General features: G+C 44.7%; 1 protein-coding gene across 4 annotated transcripts in view; it reads right to left on the bottom strand.

Moving 5' to 3' along the window:
• Positions 1-16,393, bottom strand: part of FOXJ2 (forkhead box J2) — a 31,368-nt gene extending 14,975 nt beyond the window's left edge. The window contains exons 1-2 of one of the 4 annotated variants that reach the window (XM_071433005.1): positions 15,901-16,357; positions 10,922-11,046 (exon numbers count right to left, since the gene is read on the bottom strand). The gene's annotated coding sequence lies outside the window, so the exon portion shown is untranslated. Of the gene's footprint in view, positions 1-10,921; positions 12,433-15,900 lie in introns of those variants that run through there. The other 3 variants (XM_071433007.1, XM_071433008.1, XM_071433004.1) reach the window with 3 other exon arrangements.
• Positions 16,394-16,645: the final 252 nt, after the last annotated feature.

Here is a 16,645-nt window from a genome sequence, read left to right as displayed (position 1 = left end):
AGGTTAGAGTAGCCAAGGTCATAACCACCATCAACAGCTGGAAGGCGACAGCAGAGTCTTCATTTCTCAAGCACTAAACAGTTACAGTACAATCCCAAGTCAGACAGGTCAGAGAGATGCAAAAAGTCCAGCCAAGCACGGATCCTGAACTACAGTTAAACAGACAAGAATCCGTCCAATTCATAAGAAAAATGTATTAAAGAAAATTCCTGCATTGAATACCTTTTAATAACCACTAATTCACTTCAGACTAGACCTACAGCTTTCTAGGAAAACTGCTGTCTTACTTTGAATCTTTGCAAGTAGCAAGCGGAAGCTCCTGCTGCAAATGCAAGCCAGGCTCCTGTTGATGGGACAGTAAGGGCCATCCCTTAGCAGTGCTGAAGAAATCTGTACTTTGCTACTCTGCAAATGCTCACTCTAAGCCAGCCAGATCTTACCCAGGGTCACTGCTACTTGCCCATCAGGACAGAAAAACACATGAAATGTGGGGAACAACACACTAAGGGTCCCACTGAGCACAGAGTTAATAAACATTTATAGCCTGAAGCATTCTCTAAGGCTGGATTCAAGGGCTGGTCAGGCAGAACCAGTTGGGACTGAAATAGGGAGCCATACAATGCTGTGCACTGCCTACAGAAGATGCCTGTTCTAGAATAAATCTCTACATTTACATTTTTCTGTGTTTACTTTCACTGTTGCTTTATTTGCTAGTATTCTGATCCAACAAAACACTATGACAAAAAGATTTAAAGGAGGCTCAAGTTTCTCAACATGAACTTTGAGAGAAAAAACTAAAACAGACTACCAAGCAATGACAGACATTGCTGCAGAACACCTATGAATAGGTGACTACTTGTATTTCAGTGCCTGAAACACAGATCCAGTGATCTAACTAACAATATCCGTCTAATATACCCAGAGATACCCCTAGTCTCTAAGGTATTTAGTAGATTTAAAAACTGTCAAAAAAAGGACTATTTGACTACAACCTTTCTAAAATAATGTCACATTGTGAGGAGTAAAAGTAAAACATGCATGAAGAAATGAAGAGCCTCTACTTTGGTGAAAAAAGGCAGTTCCAATGTACTTGTGTAAATAACACGCTCAAAAAACTCTGTGTCCTCATCCAGTACAAGAAGGGGAAAATAATTTAGCTGAGTCTAGAAGGAAGAGAAATTTGCCATTTTAAGATATGTGCTTTCCCTCATAAAGAAGGTGGTGTGAACTAGGATGGCAGGAATAAAACACTTAAAAATCCGATCTTCTCTAAGCAAACATTCTCACAGAAATACTTGTTTCATGTAAGAAATAAGAAAAGAGGATACTGATTATCTGCCCAGACTGAAATTGCTATCCATCGTTTTGGTAACTCCTTGTGAGAAGCCTTCAGGAAATGTTTATATTTCTGGAATCAAATGAAGGAAGAGAGGCTGGTGGGTATTGTTCATAAAACAAAACTTAACCTGGAAGGAATGATAGGTGTCATGTTACTGACAAAAGAAAGGCATCGCAGTTTGACAGCACCCTTCTGCCTTCAGTGCCATATGAAAGGAGGAAAACCCATCCCTGGGGGCAAGGAGCTAAGAGAAATTCTCATACCCTAGAACCATGCTTCCCTTTTTGGGGAGCAGTAGAACAAGCCAAAAAATGTTTTCCCAATTGCAGGCTTGCAGATATGGTAACAGGAGGCACATGGTTCTCGCTAGTCATGAGCCACAAAGGGAAAAGGGATCCAACCAAAGTAAGCCACTGTCACCTAAGAGCACACGGTGTGCTATTGCCTGTGAGTGTCACAGCGTGCACCTGTCCACGCGTCAGGTTCTGACTCCACAGCCCTGCTCAGAACTACTGCGTGTGCAACACGGCACGGCTCTGAACGCTCAGTGTGCTGCTTCATGGAACACAGGCAGTACTGTGACTCTGGTATCCTGAATGGAAAATTTGCTCCAAGTCACACAAAACACTGAGGGGGTACTGAAAATTACCAGTTCGAGGAAGATGAAAACTTTTAGGCCATGTATAGCTTAATATAAATTGCTTGACTAATTGTTTTGTTGTAATTAAACTGTTATACAGATATGATTTTCCTGTAATGAATAGAAATCTCAACAAAATAAGGTTCATATTAAGTCTCAAAGAAAAATAAAAAGAAAACAAATTTGTTTTCACTGTCATTACAGATTAGATAAAATCATGATAGCACATTTATCATAGGACCTTTCAATTCCCTCCATTTTGTGAAATGTACACAAGCAGGCTATAAATTTATATTTTGAATTTAGTAAATGAACAGCACTGACTGTACAGGCATTTTTGGTACTAATGAAGCATGAGGTCTTGTGAGAACTATAAAGTCACCCAAACCCTCATGTTGGAAGTGCATCAGGATTCAATTCCAAAGGCAATTATGTCCTAGCTTTGTTTGAAACTGACAAATGGTATAGTTTACAAAACCTGACCTGCTTATTTAAACTTATCAACAGATGGCATTATAGCCAAAGCCTGAAATATGCTCATGTCAAGAGAAGCAGTATCTTTATGGGCATAACAGGCTAAGATTGAGCATAGCTAGGGCCTTGCCAGATTTTAATAAGACCAACTAATCAAATGTTTTTGTTGTCTGCTCTATAAACATACAGGGAAAAAAAGCATTGAGAAATACTACACAAACGTTGCAGACACTCCTAAGACAGTCTGAAAATATGTGCTCAAAGTTAGGACCAGTTTGTTTATTTATGATGCTGTGTAAGGTAAAGTGGGGAATGCGTAACACCTGTCAAAAGAAACAGTAAATGATACTGCGAATACTGGTATACATAAAATACCTTTGAGCTGGAAATTATTTCCTTTGTAATAAGACTACTAGAAAAGATTTATTCTAATAATAAGCCAAATGTCCCATGACAACCCTCCCAATAACAGATTTGAAGTAAAAAGTAAACCAAGCACTTTGAAGAAGTGCAATGAAAATACATCACCACAGCAGAAGTGTCTCTGCAGCATCCCTCCACCCTTGGTATCACTACGCAATATTTCACCGATGGAAGTAGCAGCTGTAATTCCAAGCATATGCCAAGGCAGGAGAGAAATCTTTGACATTTGCTTTAAGAATATTAACGGAACAATTACTCTTACACTGAGAAAGGTAGAGGGAACTGGTTTCGGAATAAGTCAAATTTATGAGCACATATCTGAAATTAAATTTTCCCTCGGAAACTGGGAAGTCTGTGGTAGAGAAATGGTAGGTAAGAGCAGGTATTTCCCCCAGCCTTTTGAGAGGCTCCAAGCTGAAGGATTTCAATTTTACCTGCCTATCAGAATCACATCCAGTAATAAACCTGCAGCAGAAGATATGTAAACACCGATTTAATACCCAGATTGTTTCTGAAATTAGAGACAACATCAGAAGTAGAGCAGCACGTGCACTATCTTGCTCAGAAGATCTGCACAGCATTGCAAAGACATATACAGAGACACAGGTTAAAAGAAAGTAACATGCTTATAAACGAAAACTGTGTTCTTATTCACATTAAAAATTAGGTCTCTCAGTGAAAAATTACTGTTAGCCTTGCATTTTAATGACAGCAATAGTGAAAGGCTTCTATGGTAGAGAAAGGAACATCAGCCACATACAGGGAAAATGAAAATCTGACTGCAAGTGGTCAGAACTTGTTCACCAAAGGCTGAACCACTGAAAGCAGAATAGTCAATATGAACTCTGCAACAGTTGCTGAAACAAACCACAACCCACTCGTGGAAATGGGTATCAAGCAGTAGCAAGAACCCTGTACTGAATTCATAGGAAAAAAGGAAATCAGTATCAAGTGCAGATTAGTTGAATACCACGTGCCCAAAACGTACACAGAGCACATACTCCCAGGGTTGAGATTACCAAAGCACTGCAGAGAAGCCTGTTAAAGAGGAGTCTGAGAGCAAAGCACAGCTGAAATTGAAGTTGGAGAATGATCAGAAGAATCAAATAATACTGTGTGAGGCTCATAAATTAAGTCTCAACCACTGTTTTAACATAATTCCTTTTTACTATTCTGTTAGCTGTTATTCTCAAACTGACAGAACTCTCTTTCAGTAGACAAAACACCTGACAATCCCTGCCTGGCTCACAACTCGAAAAGATTTGTACCACTCTTGAAATTCAAGAGGATTCAGAACCACACTACCACAGAAGACACACCAATTAATGGTTTCTTTTTACTTAAAACACTAGTACTTCTGCTTGGCATCCTACTCACAAAATGCTCCATTTTGTGTATCATCATCCTGAAACTAAATCTTCTGTTCATCTCTTTACAGACACTGAAAGAAGTCCCTTTCTTCCACACACATGCTTGCCACAGTTGTCACCTTGCAGCTGCAAGTAAATATTATTCTGCTCTAACCTTGAACATTCCAGTCTTCAAGATGTTGTGTCTTTGCTTGTAACAATCTTTATTTCTTTTGCAATCATGCTTCTTCACAAAAGGAGCCAGGGAGAGTGGGGTACATACAGTAAGACAAGTACATTTGAGTATCAGTTAGACCTTTGAATAATTTTCAAAAATGCAAATAATGGCTATTTGCATATTTGAAAACAGCTAATTGTAAATATGCAATTAACAGTGGGACCCAATGATCTTAGAGGCCTTTTCCAACTTTAATGATTCTAGGGTTCTATGAAATAAGTACTTTCCAGTATGTCTGGCCTCTATTGGCTGGCAATATTCCCGTGTGTATCAAGGTATGAGTCAGCTGAGGAAGAATGCAAAGAGATGTTCATGCAAAAAAAGGAAAAGCACAATGTCATGCTTGTGTTGCTGGGACAGCAAAGGACAATGCAGTAAGGGACAGCGACAGATAGGGGAGAAACAGAAATGTGAAGGCCCCTTAGAGTGAGCACAACAAGCTGGAACCTTATGTGGTGGATGATAGCCAAAGCGCAGGCTTGTCAAGGAGGAGATGGCAATGTGTTGAGAAAATATGCCAGGAGGACAGCCTCAGCAATTGTGATGCTAACAAGATGAGAAGGTAACACAGTTCTCAGAGGCCAATAAGAACAGCTCACACTAACAGAGATGGGAAATGAAGGAGGAAGCATAAGGGTTACCCAAAGAGACTCAAAGAAACAGCAAAAGATTTAGCCATGAACAGGAAGATGAGTCCTACACTGTATGTTCAGAGCACGAACATGTTATAGGTCCAACTGTGGAAGCTTGCAGCAGAGGAAAGCAGGAAACAAAGGCAAATCTCAAAGGAGCTTTCTCAAGTTCCACATTGGCCTCAGGGGTCTTAAACTTGCAGCAATTAATTAAAAATTATGTTAAGGTAGTATGCAAAGCTGCATCATTTAATATCCCTGGCATGAAGGAGGTAAAGAAAAGCAAAGAGAGGATACTAGAAGTGGGTCATTGTGTCTAAGTTATGAAAAAAAAATATGGAGGGAACTAAACAGCTTAGTGCAGAGGCTACTGAATGAATGACTGGAATAGTTATGAGGGAAACCAGGAAAATACTGTCACAAAAGTCAAGGGAGGACAAGATTTCAAGACTGGGCATGATCAAGTGTCAAAAACAGCAGGGAAGCCAAGAAGGATGAAGGTGGAATAGAGACCCTGAGACTTGGCCAAGAAAAGGTCATTAGAGATCTCAGGAGAAGCTTCAAGGGAGTGAGAATATCTACACTGAAGTCAACTTATATAAGTTGACTGCACACAATTATACAGAATCTTTCAATTTTGGAGTGACTGGTCCTTAAATGAAACAAAAACGCATTGGGGCTTCTACTGTTTCCTAATGCCAAAAAAAAGGGCATATAGAGGTTTTAAGTTCAATATCACATTGTAATTAAGGCAATCCGCAGCAAGAGCAGGCAGCCATTAGAAAGTGGTTTTCATCCTTATATTTTGGAACCCTTATAAAGGATCAATAACCTATTCCAGGATATATGGGAAGCCATGCATGGAGAAGCATGCAGCCCAAGGTGAGCCAGCAAAGGAACAGCAGAACTTTGCAGAGAACATTGCTCTCCCAAAACCCAGACCAGTTCTCTACAGTCAAACCTTGTCTACTTTGTTCAGGTAGAGATAAAAAGAATTTCAGATATAACTATTTTACCAGCTTGTTTATTTTTCTCTGCAAGTTCCTGATGGGGAGGGAGAATTTGTCTTGGTTTTACTTAACAATAATTTTTTTAGGGGAAACTGCAAATTCAGAAACTTTGCTCTTTTAATTTATGACCACAAAGTGTTCAGAATCTTTCTCAATTATTCAGATTTGAACTTTTAACAGTAATTACATATTTCTGCTATAATCAGCCACGGTCTTTACAGAGCAGAGAGCATAAACAAAATTTGAATTGCTAATGGTAAAAAACAAAAAAGCAAATATTTTTTCCTCGAGGTATAAAAGCTCTCACTCATCATCTCACCCTGTCCCTCATTACTCAGTCTCTGTTATACATAAAAAAGGCCAAAAAAAGAACACACATTCCCTTAGTTCTTGATTTCACATCAAATAAACTGACCAGCTCAGAAAGATGAGGAATGAGGTACTGGGCCTTTCACAAAATGCTCAGCCTAATTCTGAAAACCAAGATCCTCAACTGCTAGAGGGAACCAGAGAATGTAATAGAAGGGGATTTTATTCTAACTAACCAAAATATAGCTATTCCTGAGGAAGGAGAGGGGCCAGAAGAGAAGGGAGAATGAAATTGAGTTGGACTATGGAGACCAAGTGCTATTCCCTAGGCAAGCAGAACTGGTTATTTTCAGTGATTAAAAAAAGAAGTTTCTTGAGATAACCTCAGACAAAAAAATCCTATTTGTCCACAGGCATATAATCTAACAAAAGGCAACTAGGAACAAGTCAAAATGCAGGTGTAGAAGTAAGACCAGAGCCTGTGAGATGCAGTAAGAGACTCCTGCCAGTGAAGAATCCTACTGAGAAGATGAGGGATGCTTGCTTGATGAAGAGAAATGCAGCTTTTAGGCTTCTAGGACCATAGGACAGAATGCCAATGGGACCACAAGAGAAAAGAGATGCAAAAAGCAGGAACAACTGAGAGGAGGAGTGGGTGTAGGAGAAAATGCGAATCAAGAAGTAGGCAGGCTGGAAACACGCTGGGCCTTAAAGGTGCAGGAGAGGAACACGAGTGCCACATGATGCTATGGAGCCCAGGTATTCAGGAAAGGTCAGGCAGTACCAAAATCTCTGCTGTCTACCTTTAAATCTGGGCTGCCTACCTAAGGAAGTATCAGGTTCACAACAGGAAGCCTGGTCAGGTCAAAGACAGATGGATAAAACAACAATCTAGTCCAAATCCTGGCAAAGCATCACAGGATATAGGATTAAATTTGTCTTAAAGTTGGCTGTGAGATCTCCAAAATTTGAAACATTCACAGTATTTTGCATTTGCACTTCAAGCTTAAGATGAAAATTTGCAATTAATCAATTGTGAAAACATACTGCTACATGCTTGCTCTCTCTCTCAGTAATACATATACACAGACGGCTTTAAAAAGTGAAAAATGTGAGTTCAGGGCAGAAATATCTTATGGATTTTGATGTTCATCATATATCCCTTAGAAGGAAGAAGGAAACAAAACCAGCAAAAACAGATAGCAAGTAACAATACTGCCTCCTACAAAGACAATAAGCATTTGGAGGTTGAACACATCAGCTGGATATTCTTGCTAAATAACATGTGCAACTGCCAACAATACAGCAAATTAAAGGCTTTTCTTTAGGCTTCAGAGTTAAGACAACTGGAGAGTTCAAACATGTTAGGCTATCACATTAGGCTGCCCATCAATCTAGGGGCTACTCATCTTCTCTAATACACCTCCCAGACCAAAACAGTATCCTTCAAAGTTTCAGTTCTGAAGCATCACTCAGAAACAGATTCTGCAAATGGAGTACTACAAAAACATAGAAGGTTCTGCAGGAAAATCACTGGTTACTCTTCTACCCAAGGTTGGGAGAAGCAAATGGAAAAATGAGTCCAGAAGCGTTTTTCATTTTTTGGTTGCTAATAACTGAGATCCAATTCCTGTCTGACAGCTGTGTAAAATGAGATAATCAGCTCAGTCCTGCTCTTGAGGGACAGCTGTCCATATCACAGTTGCCATTAACCACTCCTTCTTTCTGACATTTGAAGTAAAGGGCCAAAGATCCAAACTGGGATGCAGACAGAATCTCCCACTACATGAAGGTCAGCTGAAGTTTAGGGAAAGAGGTAGTAACCTGTAACCTGTACCTCTGTGATAAGAATAAACTTCTTCAGAGACACCAACATTCCGCTGTATTTTTAGAGAGGGAAAAAAAAACTCAGCAAAAAACCCCAAACCAGAAGGACTACAGTAGTAACAACCCTCTCTTGGTCTGAAAACTTAGATACCAACTCCTCAAACTGCTTCCTTCTTTTATTCCAACTTTTTTGGACTCCTTATTCTATCCTAGAAACTTGCCCTCAAAGCCACACTTCAAGATAAAACCCAAAAAGTTATAGAACACAGACTTAAACAGCATTATAACCTCATGATCTTTCAGTAATATAATCCTTTTCCCATAACTCTTTAGACCACCTCGTTTCATTTTGCTTAAGGGCTTGACCTGAGAAATGCTACTGTCAGTTCTCAGAGGGGAGCTGAGTGCCCATAGGACAAAATCAGACTGCTTCAACTTAAAAAGTCAACTTTTGGAAGCATGAAAGTCCAAATTGAAATCTACAAACCCATATACGCACAACTAAGTGTCTTTTTCCCTAAATGTAGAAGACTTCACTGCTTCTGTTGAAACCAACTCTACATTCCTAGGCATCTACGAGAATTAGGCTATTTACAAAGGTACATTAATGTGGTTTTTAAAGTCTAATTTTAGGTGGTCAGGTTTAACATTCTTAATGTAAACTCTTATAGACATAACAGTTCCATTTAAGCGTGTCTATAAAGTACCCTGCACTTTCATGAAGATAAATAATACTCTCCCTTTTTCTTGCATAGATACTTTTGTATAAAATAAATGGTGCAGAGCAGCTGCAGTATTCCATCTCAGAGGAAGCTGCATTTTCACCTGTGATAAACATTTGATGTGAATACCATGATCATTTTGAAGAGCTGTGCTCACGAAAAATTATTCCCTAAAATTTATGAGTATGTCCCAGCTTTTGTATAGCTGTGTTTTAGATTATGAGATCTTTTGAGAAGAGATTGTCTTAATTTGGTGTCCAAGTCAGTACTGAATGCCTTGTCAGCAATTAACAAATAAATAACCATTAGTCTATAGCACACCACTTCCAGTCTTTTATGTCTGTAAAGACCATTTAAAGCTCAGGCAGCAAATACAGAATCCTTATCATTAATGGAAGAAAAAAAAATGTTTCATATGCAGAAAGGTAATTGTTGTGGAAGAGCAGAATTTTGTTAAGGCTGGTGTATATATTCTGTAAAGTGCCCTGGCATCCATCAGAGGCAAAAGCACTTGAAAAATGTCAAGTCATGACCGTGAGGAAGGGGGCAGCGTGAGGTAAATTAACCTCACGAGCATGAAAAGTCAGTTTATCCCCTTGAATGTACAAAGGCCAAAATGCCTCAGTTATCTCTTCCCTTGTGCTAGATAACACAGCTCTACTCAAAACAGGCTGATTGCATAACTATAGGGCAACAGGTAGGAGGGCATCTAACAGTACCCCCAGAACATATGTATGCTTGGTGGTTCAGCCTTCCCTTAGAAAAAGAGTCACCTTCTGAAGCTATGGATAACTGACAAAATTCTCTGCCAAAATGGGGAATCACTTTGGCATCTTTTGTCTGATCTTGCAAGCACATTACACCAAGGAGTTCCTTCTTCAGGGACTCCCTCTTTAACCATTGCTCTCCAAAAGGGCTCCCTGTCCTGGCCCTTTGATCTTGGATTTCCTCACTGCTATCTCACTAGAAACAGTAATACCTCACCGTGAGATATCCAAGATTCTTCTGCTCCTGGAATCTGCTTTGGCTTTATTTGAGACGACGTCTCCCTCAGACTTGATTTCTCAGGAAATCACTACGCTGGTGTCAGAATACTCATTTGTGGCTGGGAATTAACTGCCTCATTTACAAAAAGCAGCAGCTTGGCTCACGCAGCACCAGCACTAGGATTCACATTCCTAGCCCCTGAATGCAGCATAAAACACAGATGAAGACTGGTGGCAACCGAACGGCTTCTTCTGGCTTTCAGAGCAGGTTCCACCAGCACTGTCACAGCTTTCATTCCCAGGCCCCTGAGCACCACAGGACCCACTCTCAAGGGCACTCTTTCCAGAATTCATCCCACAGTCCCTTAGGTACATTAGGACATGCATCTCAGGGTATTTGCATGGGGATCTGTAGAATCAGACCCCAAGCACAGCGAGGTCTGCACCGCACAATGATTTTATTCCCACAGTTACAAGCACAGTAGGACCCACATGGAGAACTGACACTCCACCCCATGGGTGCATCCTTGGACCCCGGCACTACAAATCACTGCTCCTGTCTCCTCAAAGCTTTTTTTGGCCACTATTATCATTCTCAATGACCCCTAAATGACAGAAATTAATTCACACTAGTGATGATTAAGGCTGAGTCTAGGATGAATAGACCAGGGAAAGAAAGTAGAAGGGAAAGGGTAGAGAGGCATCTTACAATTATATCAGGCTAAGGTCTCCCATAAGCTAAATAGTGAGGAAAAGAATCAGGTCAATTCCATTTAGCTCCATAAGGCAGCTAAATGAATGAGACTGAGAAAGACACACAGAAAAAGAAGGTGGGGAGAGGTCCAGAAACAGAGAGAGCTAAAAGATTAAAAGCATGCAGATACCGTGAGAGAAGAAAAGACACAGAAAACAAGGACAGAAGGCGAGAGAAGACAGCTAGGAATAGAGAGGTGATATAATGTGGTCACTCACTCTGTCTGGAAGATTTTCTGGAGGGAGGTGGATTATCTTCGGTGCTGGTTGTTGGGGTGCTGCCCTTCACACTCCTTCTCTGAGACCCATACTCAGACCGTTGCTGTCAGCTATTCCAAGGGCTTCTTCAAAAAATATTTCGAGGGCGAAAGGATTGTGGATGAAATCAGGATCTTGAGTATTAAAACAATCTGCTAGGGGATTGTCAGTCCCCTAAAACTGCTGTTTTTATCCCGGGATGGAGATCCTCTCTCCCTTTTGGCAGCTAACTACTAAAGGGGTGTTCCCTGGGAAACAGCCTTTTCACTGATGGTCAGAATATTTCAGAAATCAATTTCCCCAATCTGCCTACCTAGAAATCTCTTTTCTCTAGGTACACCTTGCCCGTAAGAGGAAAAAAAAATCTCTCTCTCTAAAAAAATTTTTGCTATCTCAGTGGATATTATCAGTGAAATCTGCCTTTTCCTCTCCCTGTAACTAGGAGGTGTGTCCTCTCTCCTTGCACGGGGTATTTGAAGAAAACCCTCTTGGGATTAGGGGATGAGGGATCTTCCTTGGGATGAAGGAAGATGAGATCAGTATTGGAAATTACCTTTATCTCCAGTTAACAGCAACTGGAAAAGGAAAGACTAGCTAAATCTCTCTCTGCTTTCTCTCCCTTGTTTTGCTCTATCACCTGCCGAGCAGATGTAAATAATTACTAGGTAAGTATCTGGAGCTCCTACTTATTCCTGTCTTGGGAACTGCCTCTCCTGGGCATACAGGATTTCCTCTGTAAAGACACCCACTACTACCTGATCTGGGGAAGGGCTGTCTGCTCTGCTTGAGAGAAGACTTTCCTCAGCAGGAGGGAGTCGGCAGTAAAGGTTATTCTCACAATCCTCAGGAACTGGGGTCTGAGGACACCTCTCCCCGTAACAAGTATCGAAGGAGCTCCAGAAGGCTCTGTTCCACACCGAGAAAGAGCAGACCTGCTTCTAGATAGTTACTGGGGCTGGCTGCCGGGGTCCTCCGCACACCCTTGGCTGGTTAGTGGGGAAGGGGGCAAGTGTTAAGCTCCCTCACCAGCTGCGGGGAAGGGGCCTGGCAAGGGGGGGCGCCGGGGTGTCCCCACACCGGGCGCGGGGCTGCCTAACGGGGCTGCGGACGGGGCGGGGGGCGGCGGGCAGGGTCTCTCCCCCACCCCAGCAGGCTACGGGGGTGTCCCCCCACCCCGGCCGCTGTCCCTGGCTTCCCCCCAGGCCCCAGCTCCTCCTGCCCGGGCTCGGCTACCACGGGAGGCCGCGGCGGCTCACGGGCCTGCGCGGGGCTGCGCGGCGCCTCCGCCGCCTTCCGCCGGGCCGCGGCTTCGTCCCCGGGGGGCTCCCCGGGCTCCGGTGCGGGGGGCCCGGCCCGGGCGGTGCTGACTCTCTCCAGGCCCCGCCGCTCCCGCGGCTGCTGCTCCGGGCTGCGGCTCCACTGCAGGCCCCGGCTCCTCCCCGGCCGCCGCTCCGCCTCCCCCGGCTCCCCCAGCCGCGGCCACCCCCGCCTTCCCGGGTTAAGGAGGCGCCGGGCCGGGGGAGCAGGGGCTGCCCGCCCGCTCTGCCAGGCAGAGGGGAGGAGCTGCTCGCCCGCCGGGACCGGCCGAGGCCGTGCCCCGCACGGGGCTCGATTCACCGCGGAAATGGCCGTGGGGCCCTCGCCCGCAGGCCGCCTTTCGCCGCTGTAAGTGGGGGGCAGCGGCTGCGGAGGCACCCCTGCGACAGCCGGTAACAGCCCCGGCACGGGGGCTCACAAATGGCCACCCCGGGCCGGGGTCTGCCCAGCCGCGCTGCTCACACCGCCCATGCAGCGGTGGTGCCCTGCTTCAGCCCTGAGTGCTCCGAGTCAACTCCCACCCCAAAAACAATGCAGCTCTCCCTCTCTAGTAGTCTTCCCTCAAGCATTGTGTATGTCCATAACCTATTGCAGAGACATCACTAGATCTTAGGTGTTTCTACCACAATCCTGTTAAAGGTCTCATTGCTATCTCTCCCGTGTATTAAAGCCAGCTAGAACTATATAGGAAACCCCATTAATTTACCTCATTAATGTGCATAAATATCTAAAGTGGGGGTCCCAAAAAGATGCAACAAGGCTTTTCTCAGCGGTGCCAACCACTAGGATGAAGAGGCAGAAGCTGATGTACAGGAAGTTCCACCTGAACATGGGGAAGAACTTCTTTACTGTGCAGGTAAATTGCACTGTACAGACTGTCCACAGGAAAAAGCTGCCCAGAGAGGCTATGGAGTCACCCTTATTGGAGATACTCAAGAACCATCTGAATGCAATCATGCACAATGCGCTCTGGGAGGACCCTGCTAAAACAAGGAGGATGGACCAGATGACCTGCTGTGGTTCCTTCCAACCTAACTCATTCTGTGACTTTGAATTACACTCAGTGCTGTCCCACTCTGACCCAGCAGGCCAATAACTAGGAGTCTCCTGTTGATGTGTCTCATGGATGCAGACCAAGGCAGTAGTTCATTATAACATTAAAGGGGACTGTGCAATAAAGCACGCCAAATAAAGCCAATACTCTAAAATGTCTGAGGAGGAGCAGGTGCTGCCTGGTGTCCCATACACCAGCAGACAGTGTCGTATGCAGATCATTTTGATGTGTCAATCTGAAAAGCATGACTGAAACAGTCCCCCCTGGGGCCCCTATCCCAGTTATCTGAAAGTCACCGCGTATTTCATCATCTCATCTTTTTGTGTGTGGTTTCACATCTGAATCCTTCCAAATGGTAGCACTGCTCTAAGGCTTGAAGTAGAGGACAGCACATACACTGGGAGGAAACAGCACTTTCTGAGAAAATAATTTTTTTACTTCTGGAAACGGTAATATGGAAATTGAGATAGCAGAGGGGGTGTTTTAAGACTTGCTGCATTTGCAGAGCTGAATTTACCATTGCACCTGCAATGACTCCTTGCATTCCTTCGACAGGTCAAAACCTGTGCCATAGTTCCACACCTTCATTTCAGGAAGTCAAGTCATTATCCTCCATCCTCTCAAGATTCTGTGTCCTCCTTCTCCCATACTATCCCCTTCTTCTGCACCCATGCCAGCAGCTCTAGTCACAACTTCCCTCCTTATGCCACTATCCCACCCATGCCAGCAGCTCTAGTCACAACTTCTCTCCTTATGCCACTACCTGTTCTGTCAAGAAGGGTTTCCTGCCTTTTTCCCCATACTATTTGCATTATCTCACTACAGATCCCAATTATGGTGTTCTTGATCATTACCAAGGACCAACAACCATCTCTTTCCCTCCCAGTGCCACAGCAGAGCTCTGTCCTATTGTTATTTCTCCCAGCCTCACTCAAGTCCTGCGAGAACAGCCTAGCTTCAGTTCCCCTGTTGTTTTGCCTCTGACTTCTGTTTGGGCTAGGTGGTCTTTGGGTGTGTCTGCTACTCCTAGTCCATGTTCCCTAGTTCCCCTCTAGCTAGGATTTGTGTCCACACAGTGCTCAGACTACTCTTCACTGAGAGACAAGGCAGGAGCATCCTTGTGCTGTGAGGCAGACGGGTGGTATCTGCAAGTTGTTTGATCTGTAGCCAAATGCAGAGGTGTTAAAAAGCTGTGGTTGGACTCGACGTGTGCCAGGCATCCGATGTGTGTTCCCTACTTATTTTTCCTTTTGGTTTTCAGGATCCTCTCCTCGAATGAATATCTGAAGTACTGCCTGATTTTTACAGACAATTAAAGGTATGATGTAACTAACTTGTTCCACTGCTTGTATGAATGTAAACGTAAAAATTACCATCCAACACAAAAAGTGCCCTAGGGAGGCAGGGCAAAGGATCAGTGTGGCAGAAATGCACAGAGATAAATGTATTGTGATCCATCATCATATTCAGCATTCAGAGAACAAAGACACATCCCAAAGCCTTTCACAGCTAAATAGAAGACAGAGAAGAGCAGATGGAGACATGGGGAAAAAGAGTAAGCCAGTCACCACGTAGCTTATTTTTACATTACATTCACTGTATTTTATCCTTCTCCCAATTTTTTCAATATGCCACAGGCTTTGCGCATGACTGAATTGTTAATATTTGTCTAAGAAGATCTATAAATTTTGACAGATGGATAGCGGGCAGTTGGGGCTTCTCGCATCCAGGAAGGTGTAGGAGGTGGCTTTGGTTTTTGGCAGTTGGGACACTGAAAGTCTCAGTTTTTGGGAAGGAATTCTCTTCTACATCCTGGCTGAAGGACTGTTCCTTCCATTTTTAACTAGTAATAAACAGGCATCTCAGCAATCCTATCTAATGTGCAGGTATCCTAACATGTTTTTCTCCCTGGGCAGGGTTAGGTGTTTGGCTTGGGCTTTTTTAAAAAACCCTTCTTCGCCAGAAAAACCTTTGTTTATGTACTTGCACACAAGTACAAGAATGACTGAGGGAATGGGGTTGTTTGGCCTGGAGAAGAGGCTCAGAGGTAACCCTCTTACTCTACAACCACCTGAAAGGAGGGGGCAGCCAGGTGGGGGTCAGCCTCTTCTCCCAGCTATCAAGAGACAGGACAGGAGGACATAGCCACAGGCTGTGTCAGGGGCGGTTTAGGCTGGACTTCACGAGGAATTTCTTCACAGAAAATGGTGATTAGACATTGGAATGGGCTGCCAGGAAGGTGGTACAACCTATGTCCTTGGAAGTCTTTAAGTAAAGACTGGATGTGGCACTCAGTGCCATGGTCTAGTTGCTATGGTGGTGTTCAGTCAAAGGTTCGACTTGATGTTCTCAGAGGTCTTTTGCCAACTCACAGACTCTGTAGATACACATGTAAAAATTTATTGGTTACTCATGTTGTGTATCTTGAATAATTTCTTGGTGTTCTCTATGTAAATGACATACCTATGCCTGTATGCCTCTTGCAAAATCGAAAAGCCAAAACTGGTGGTTTAAAAATCAGCTCTTCAATTACACGTTTAGGATTCTAACTACAAGAAAGCCAGTGTACCTGATATCTCCACCAGAGCCAACCGCACTTGCCGGGAGCTCCAAAGTTTCAAAGGTTGGACAATCGTCGAGGGACGTGTTTGCTGGCCCAGCCTCGGACACACAGGAAGGCACAGACTGTCTCAAACCGCCGCTCCCCGTCTCTGCAGCGGGAATCCTCATGTGACAGGCTCTTATCTCCCGGTACAAACCTCCACCCGCTTCCCTCACCCTGACGGCCGAGCGGGCATTCCCCAGCAGCCGCCCTCACACCAAGCAGCTCCCGCTTCCGCTGCCGCGCCCTCCTCCGCCCCACGGGGGACACCCCCGGCTATCCCGGTCCCGGTCCCGTCGGGCTCTCGGGCCACCTTAAGAGCGCGCAGAGCCCCCGCACGCAGCGGCCGGGCGGCTCCTCCCCGCCCCGTGTCGCATCCAGCCAGGGAACGTGTGGCGGGCGGCGGGGCTGCCCGGGGCCGGGGGCGGCCGGAGCCCCTCAAGGAGGCGGGGGGGAGGGCGGGGCGGCTGCCCCCGACGCAGGAGCGCGGCCGGCGGCGCCCGCGGAGACGCCGCGGGGCGGGGGCGTCCGGCCGGGCCCTCCCTGGCTGCCCCCGGCCCGCGAGCGCCGCATTGCGCGGCGCCCATTGGCGGGGCGGGGGCGGGGCTAGCGATCTCATTGGGTTTCTCACCCATCCATCAGGGAGGAGATGGCAACGGAGGCGAACTTGCCCTCCCGATTGGCCGTGATACCCGAGGGGAGGTGGGGCCAG

The sequence above is a fragment of the Agelaius tricolor genome, unplaced genomic scaffold (genome assembly GCF_023055355.1).
Source record: "Agelaius tricolor isolate 1412-34295 unplaced genomic scaffold, bAgeTri1.0.p SCAF_9, whole genome shotgun sequence".
NCBI lineage: Eukaryota > Metazoa > Chordata > Aves > Passeriformes > Icteridae > Agelaius > Agelaius tricolor.
The sequence above is the reverse complement of the archived record's forward strand: the minus strand, read 5'-3'. Positions and strand labels throughout refer to the sequence as shown.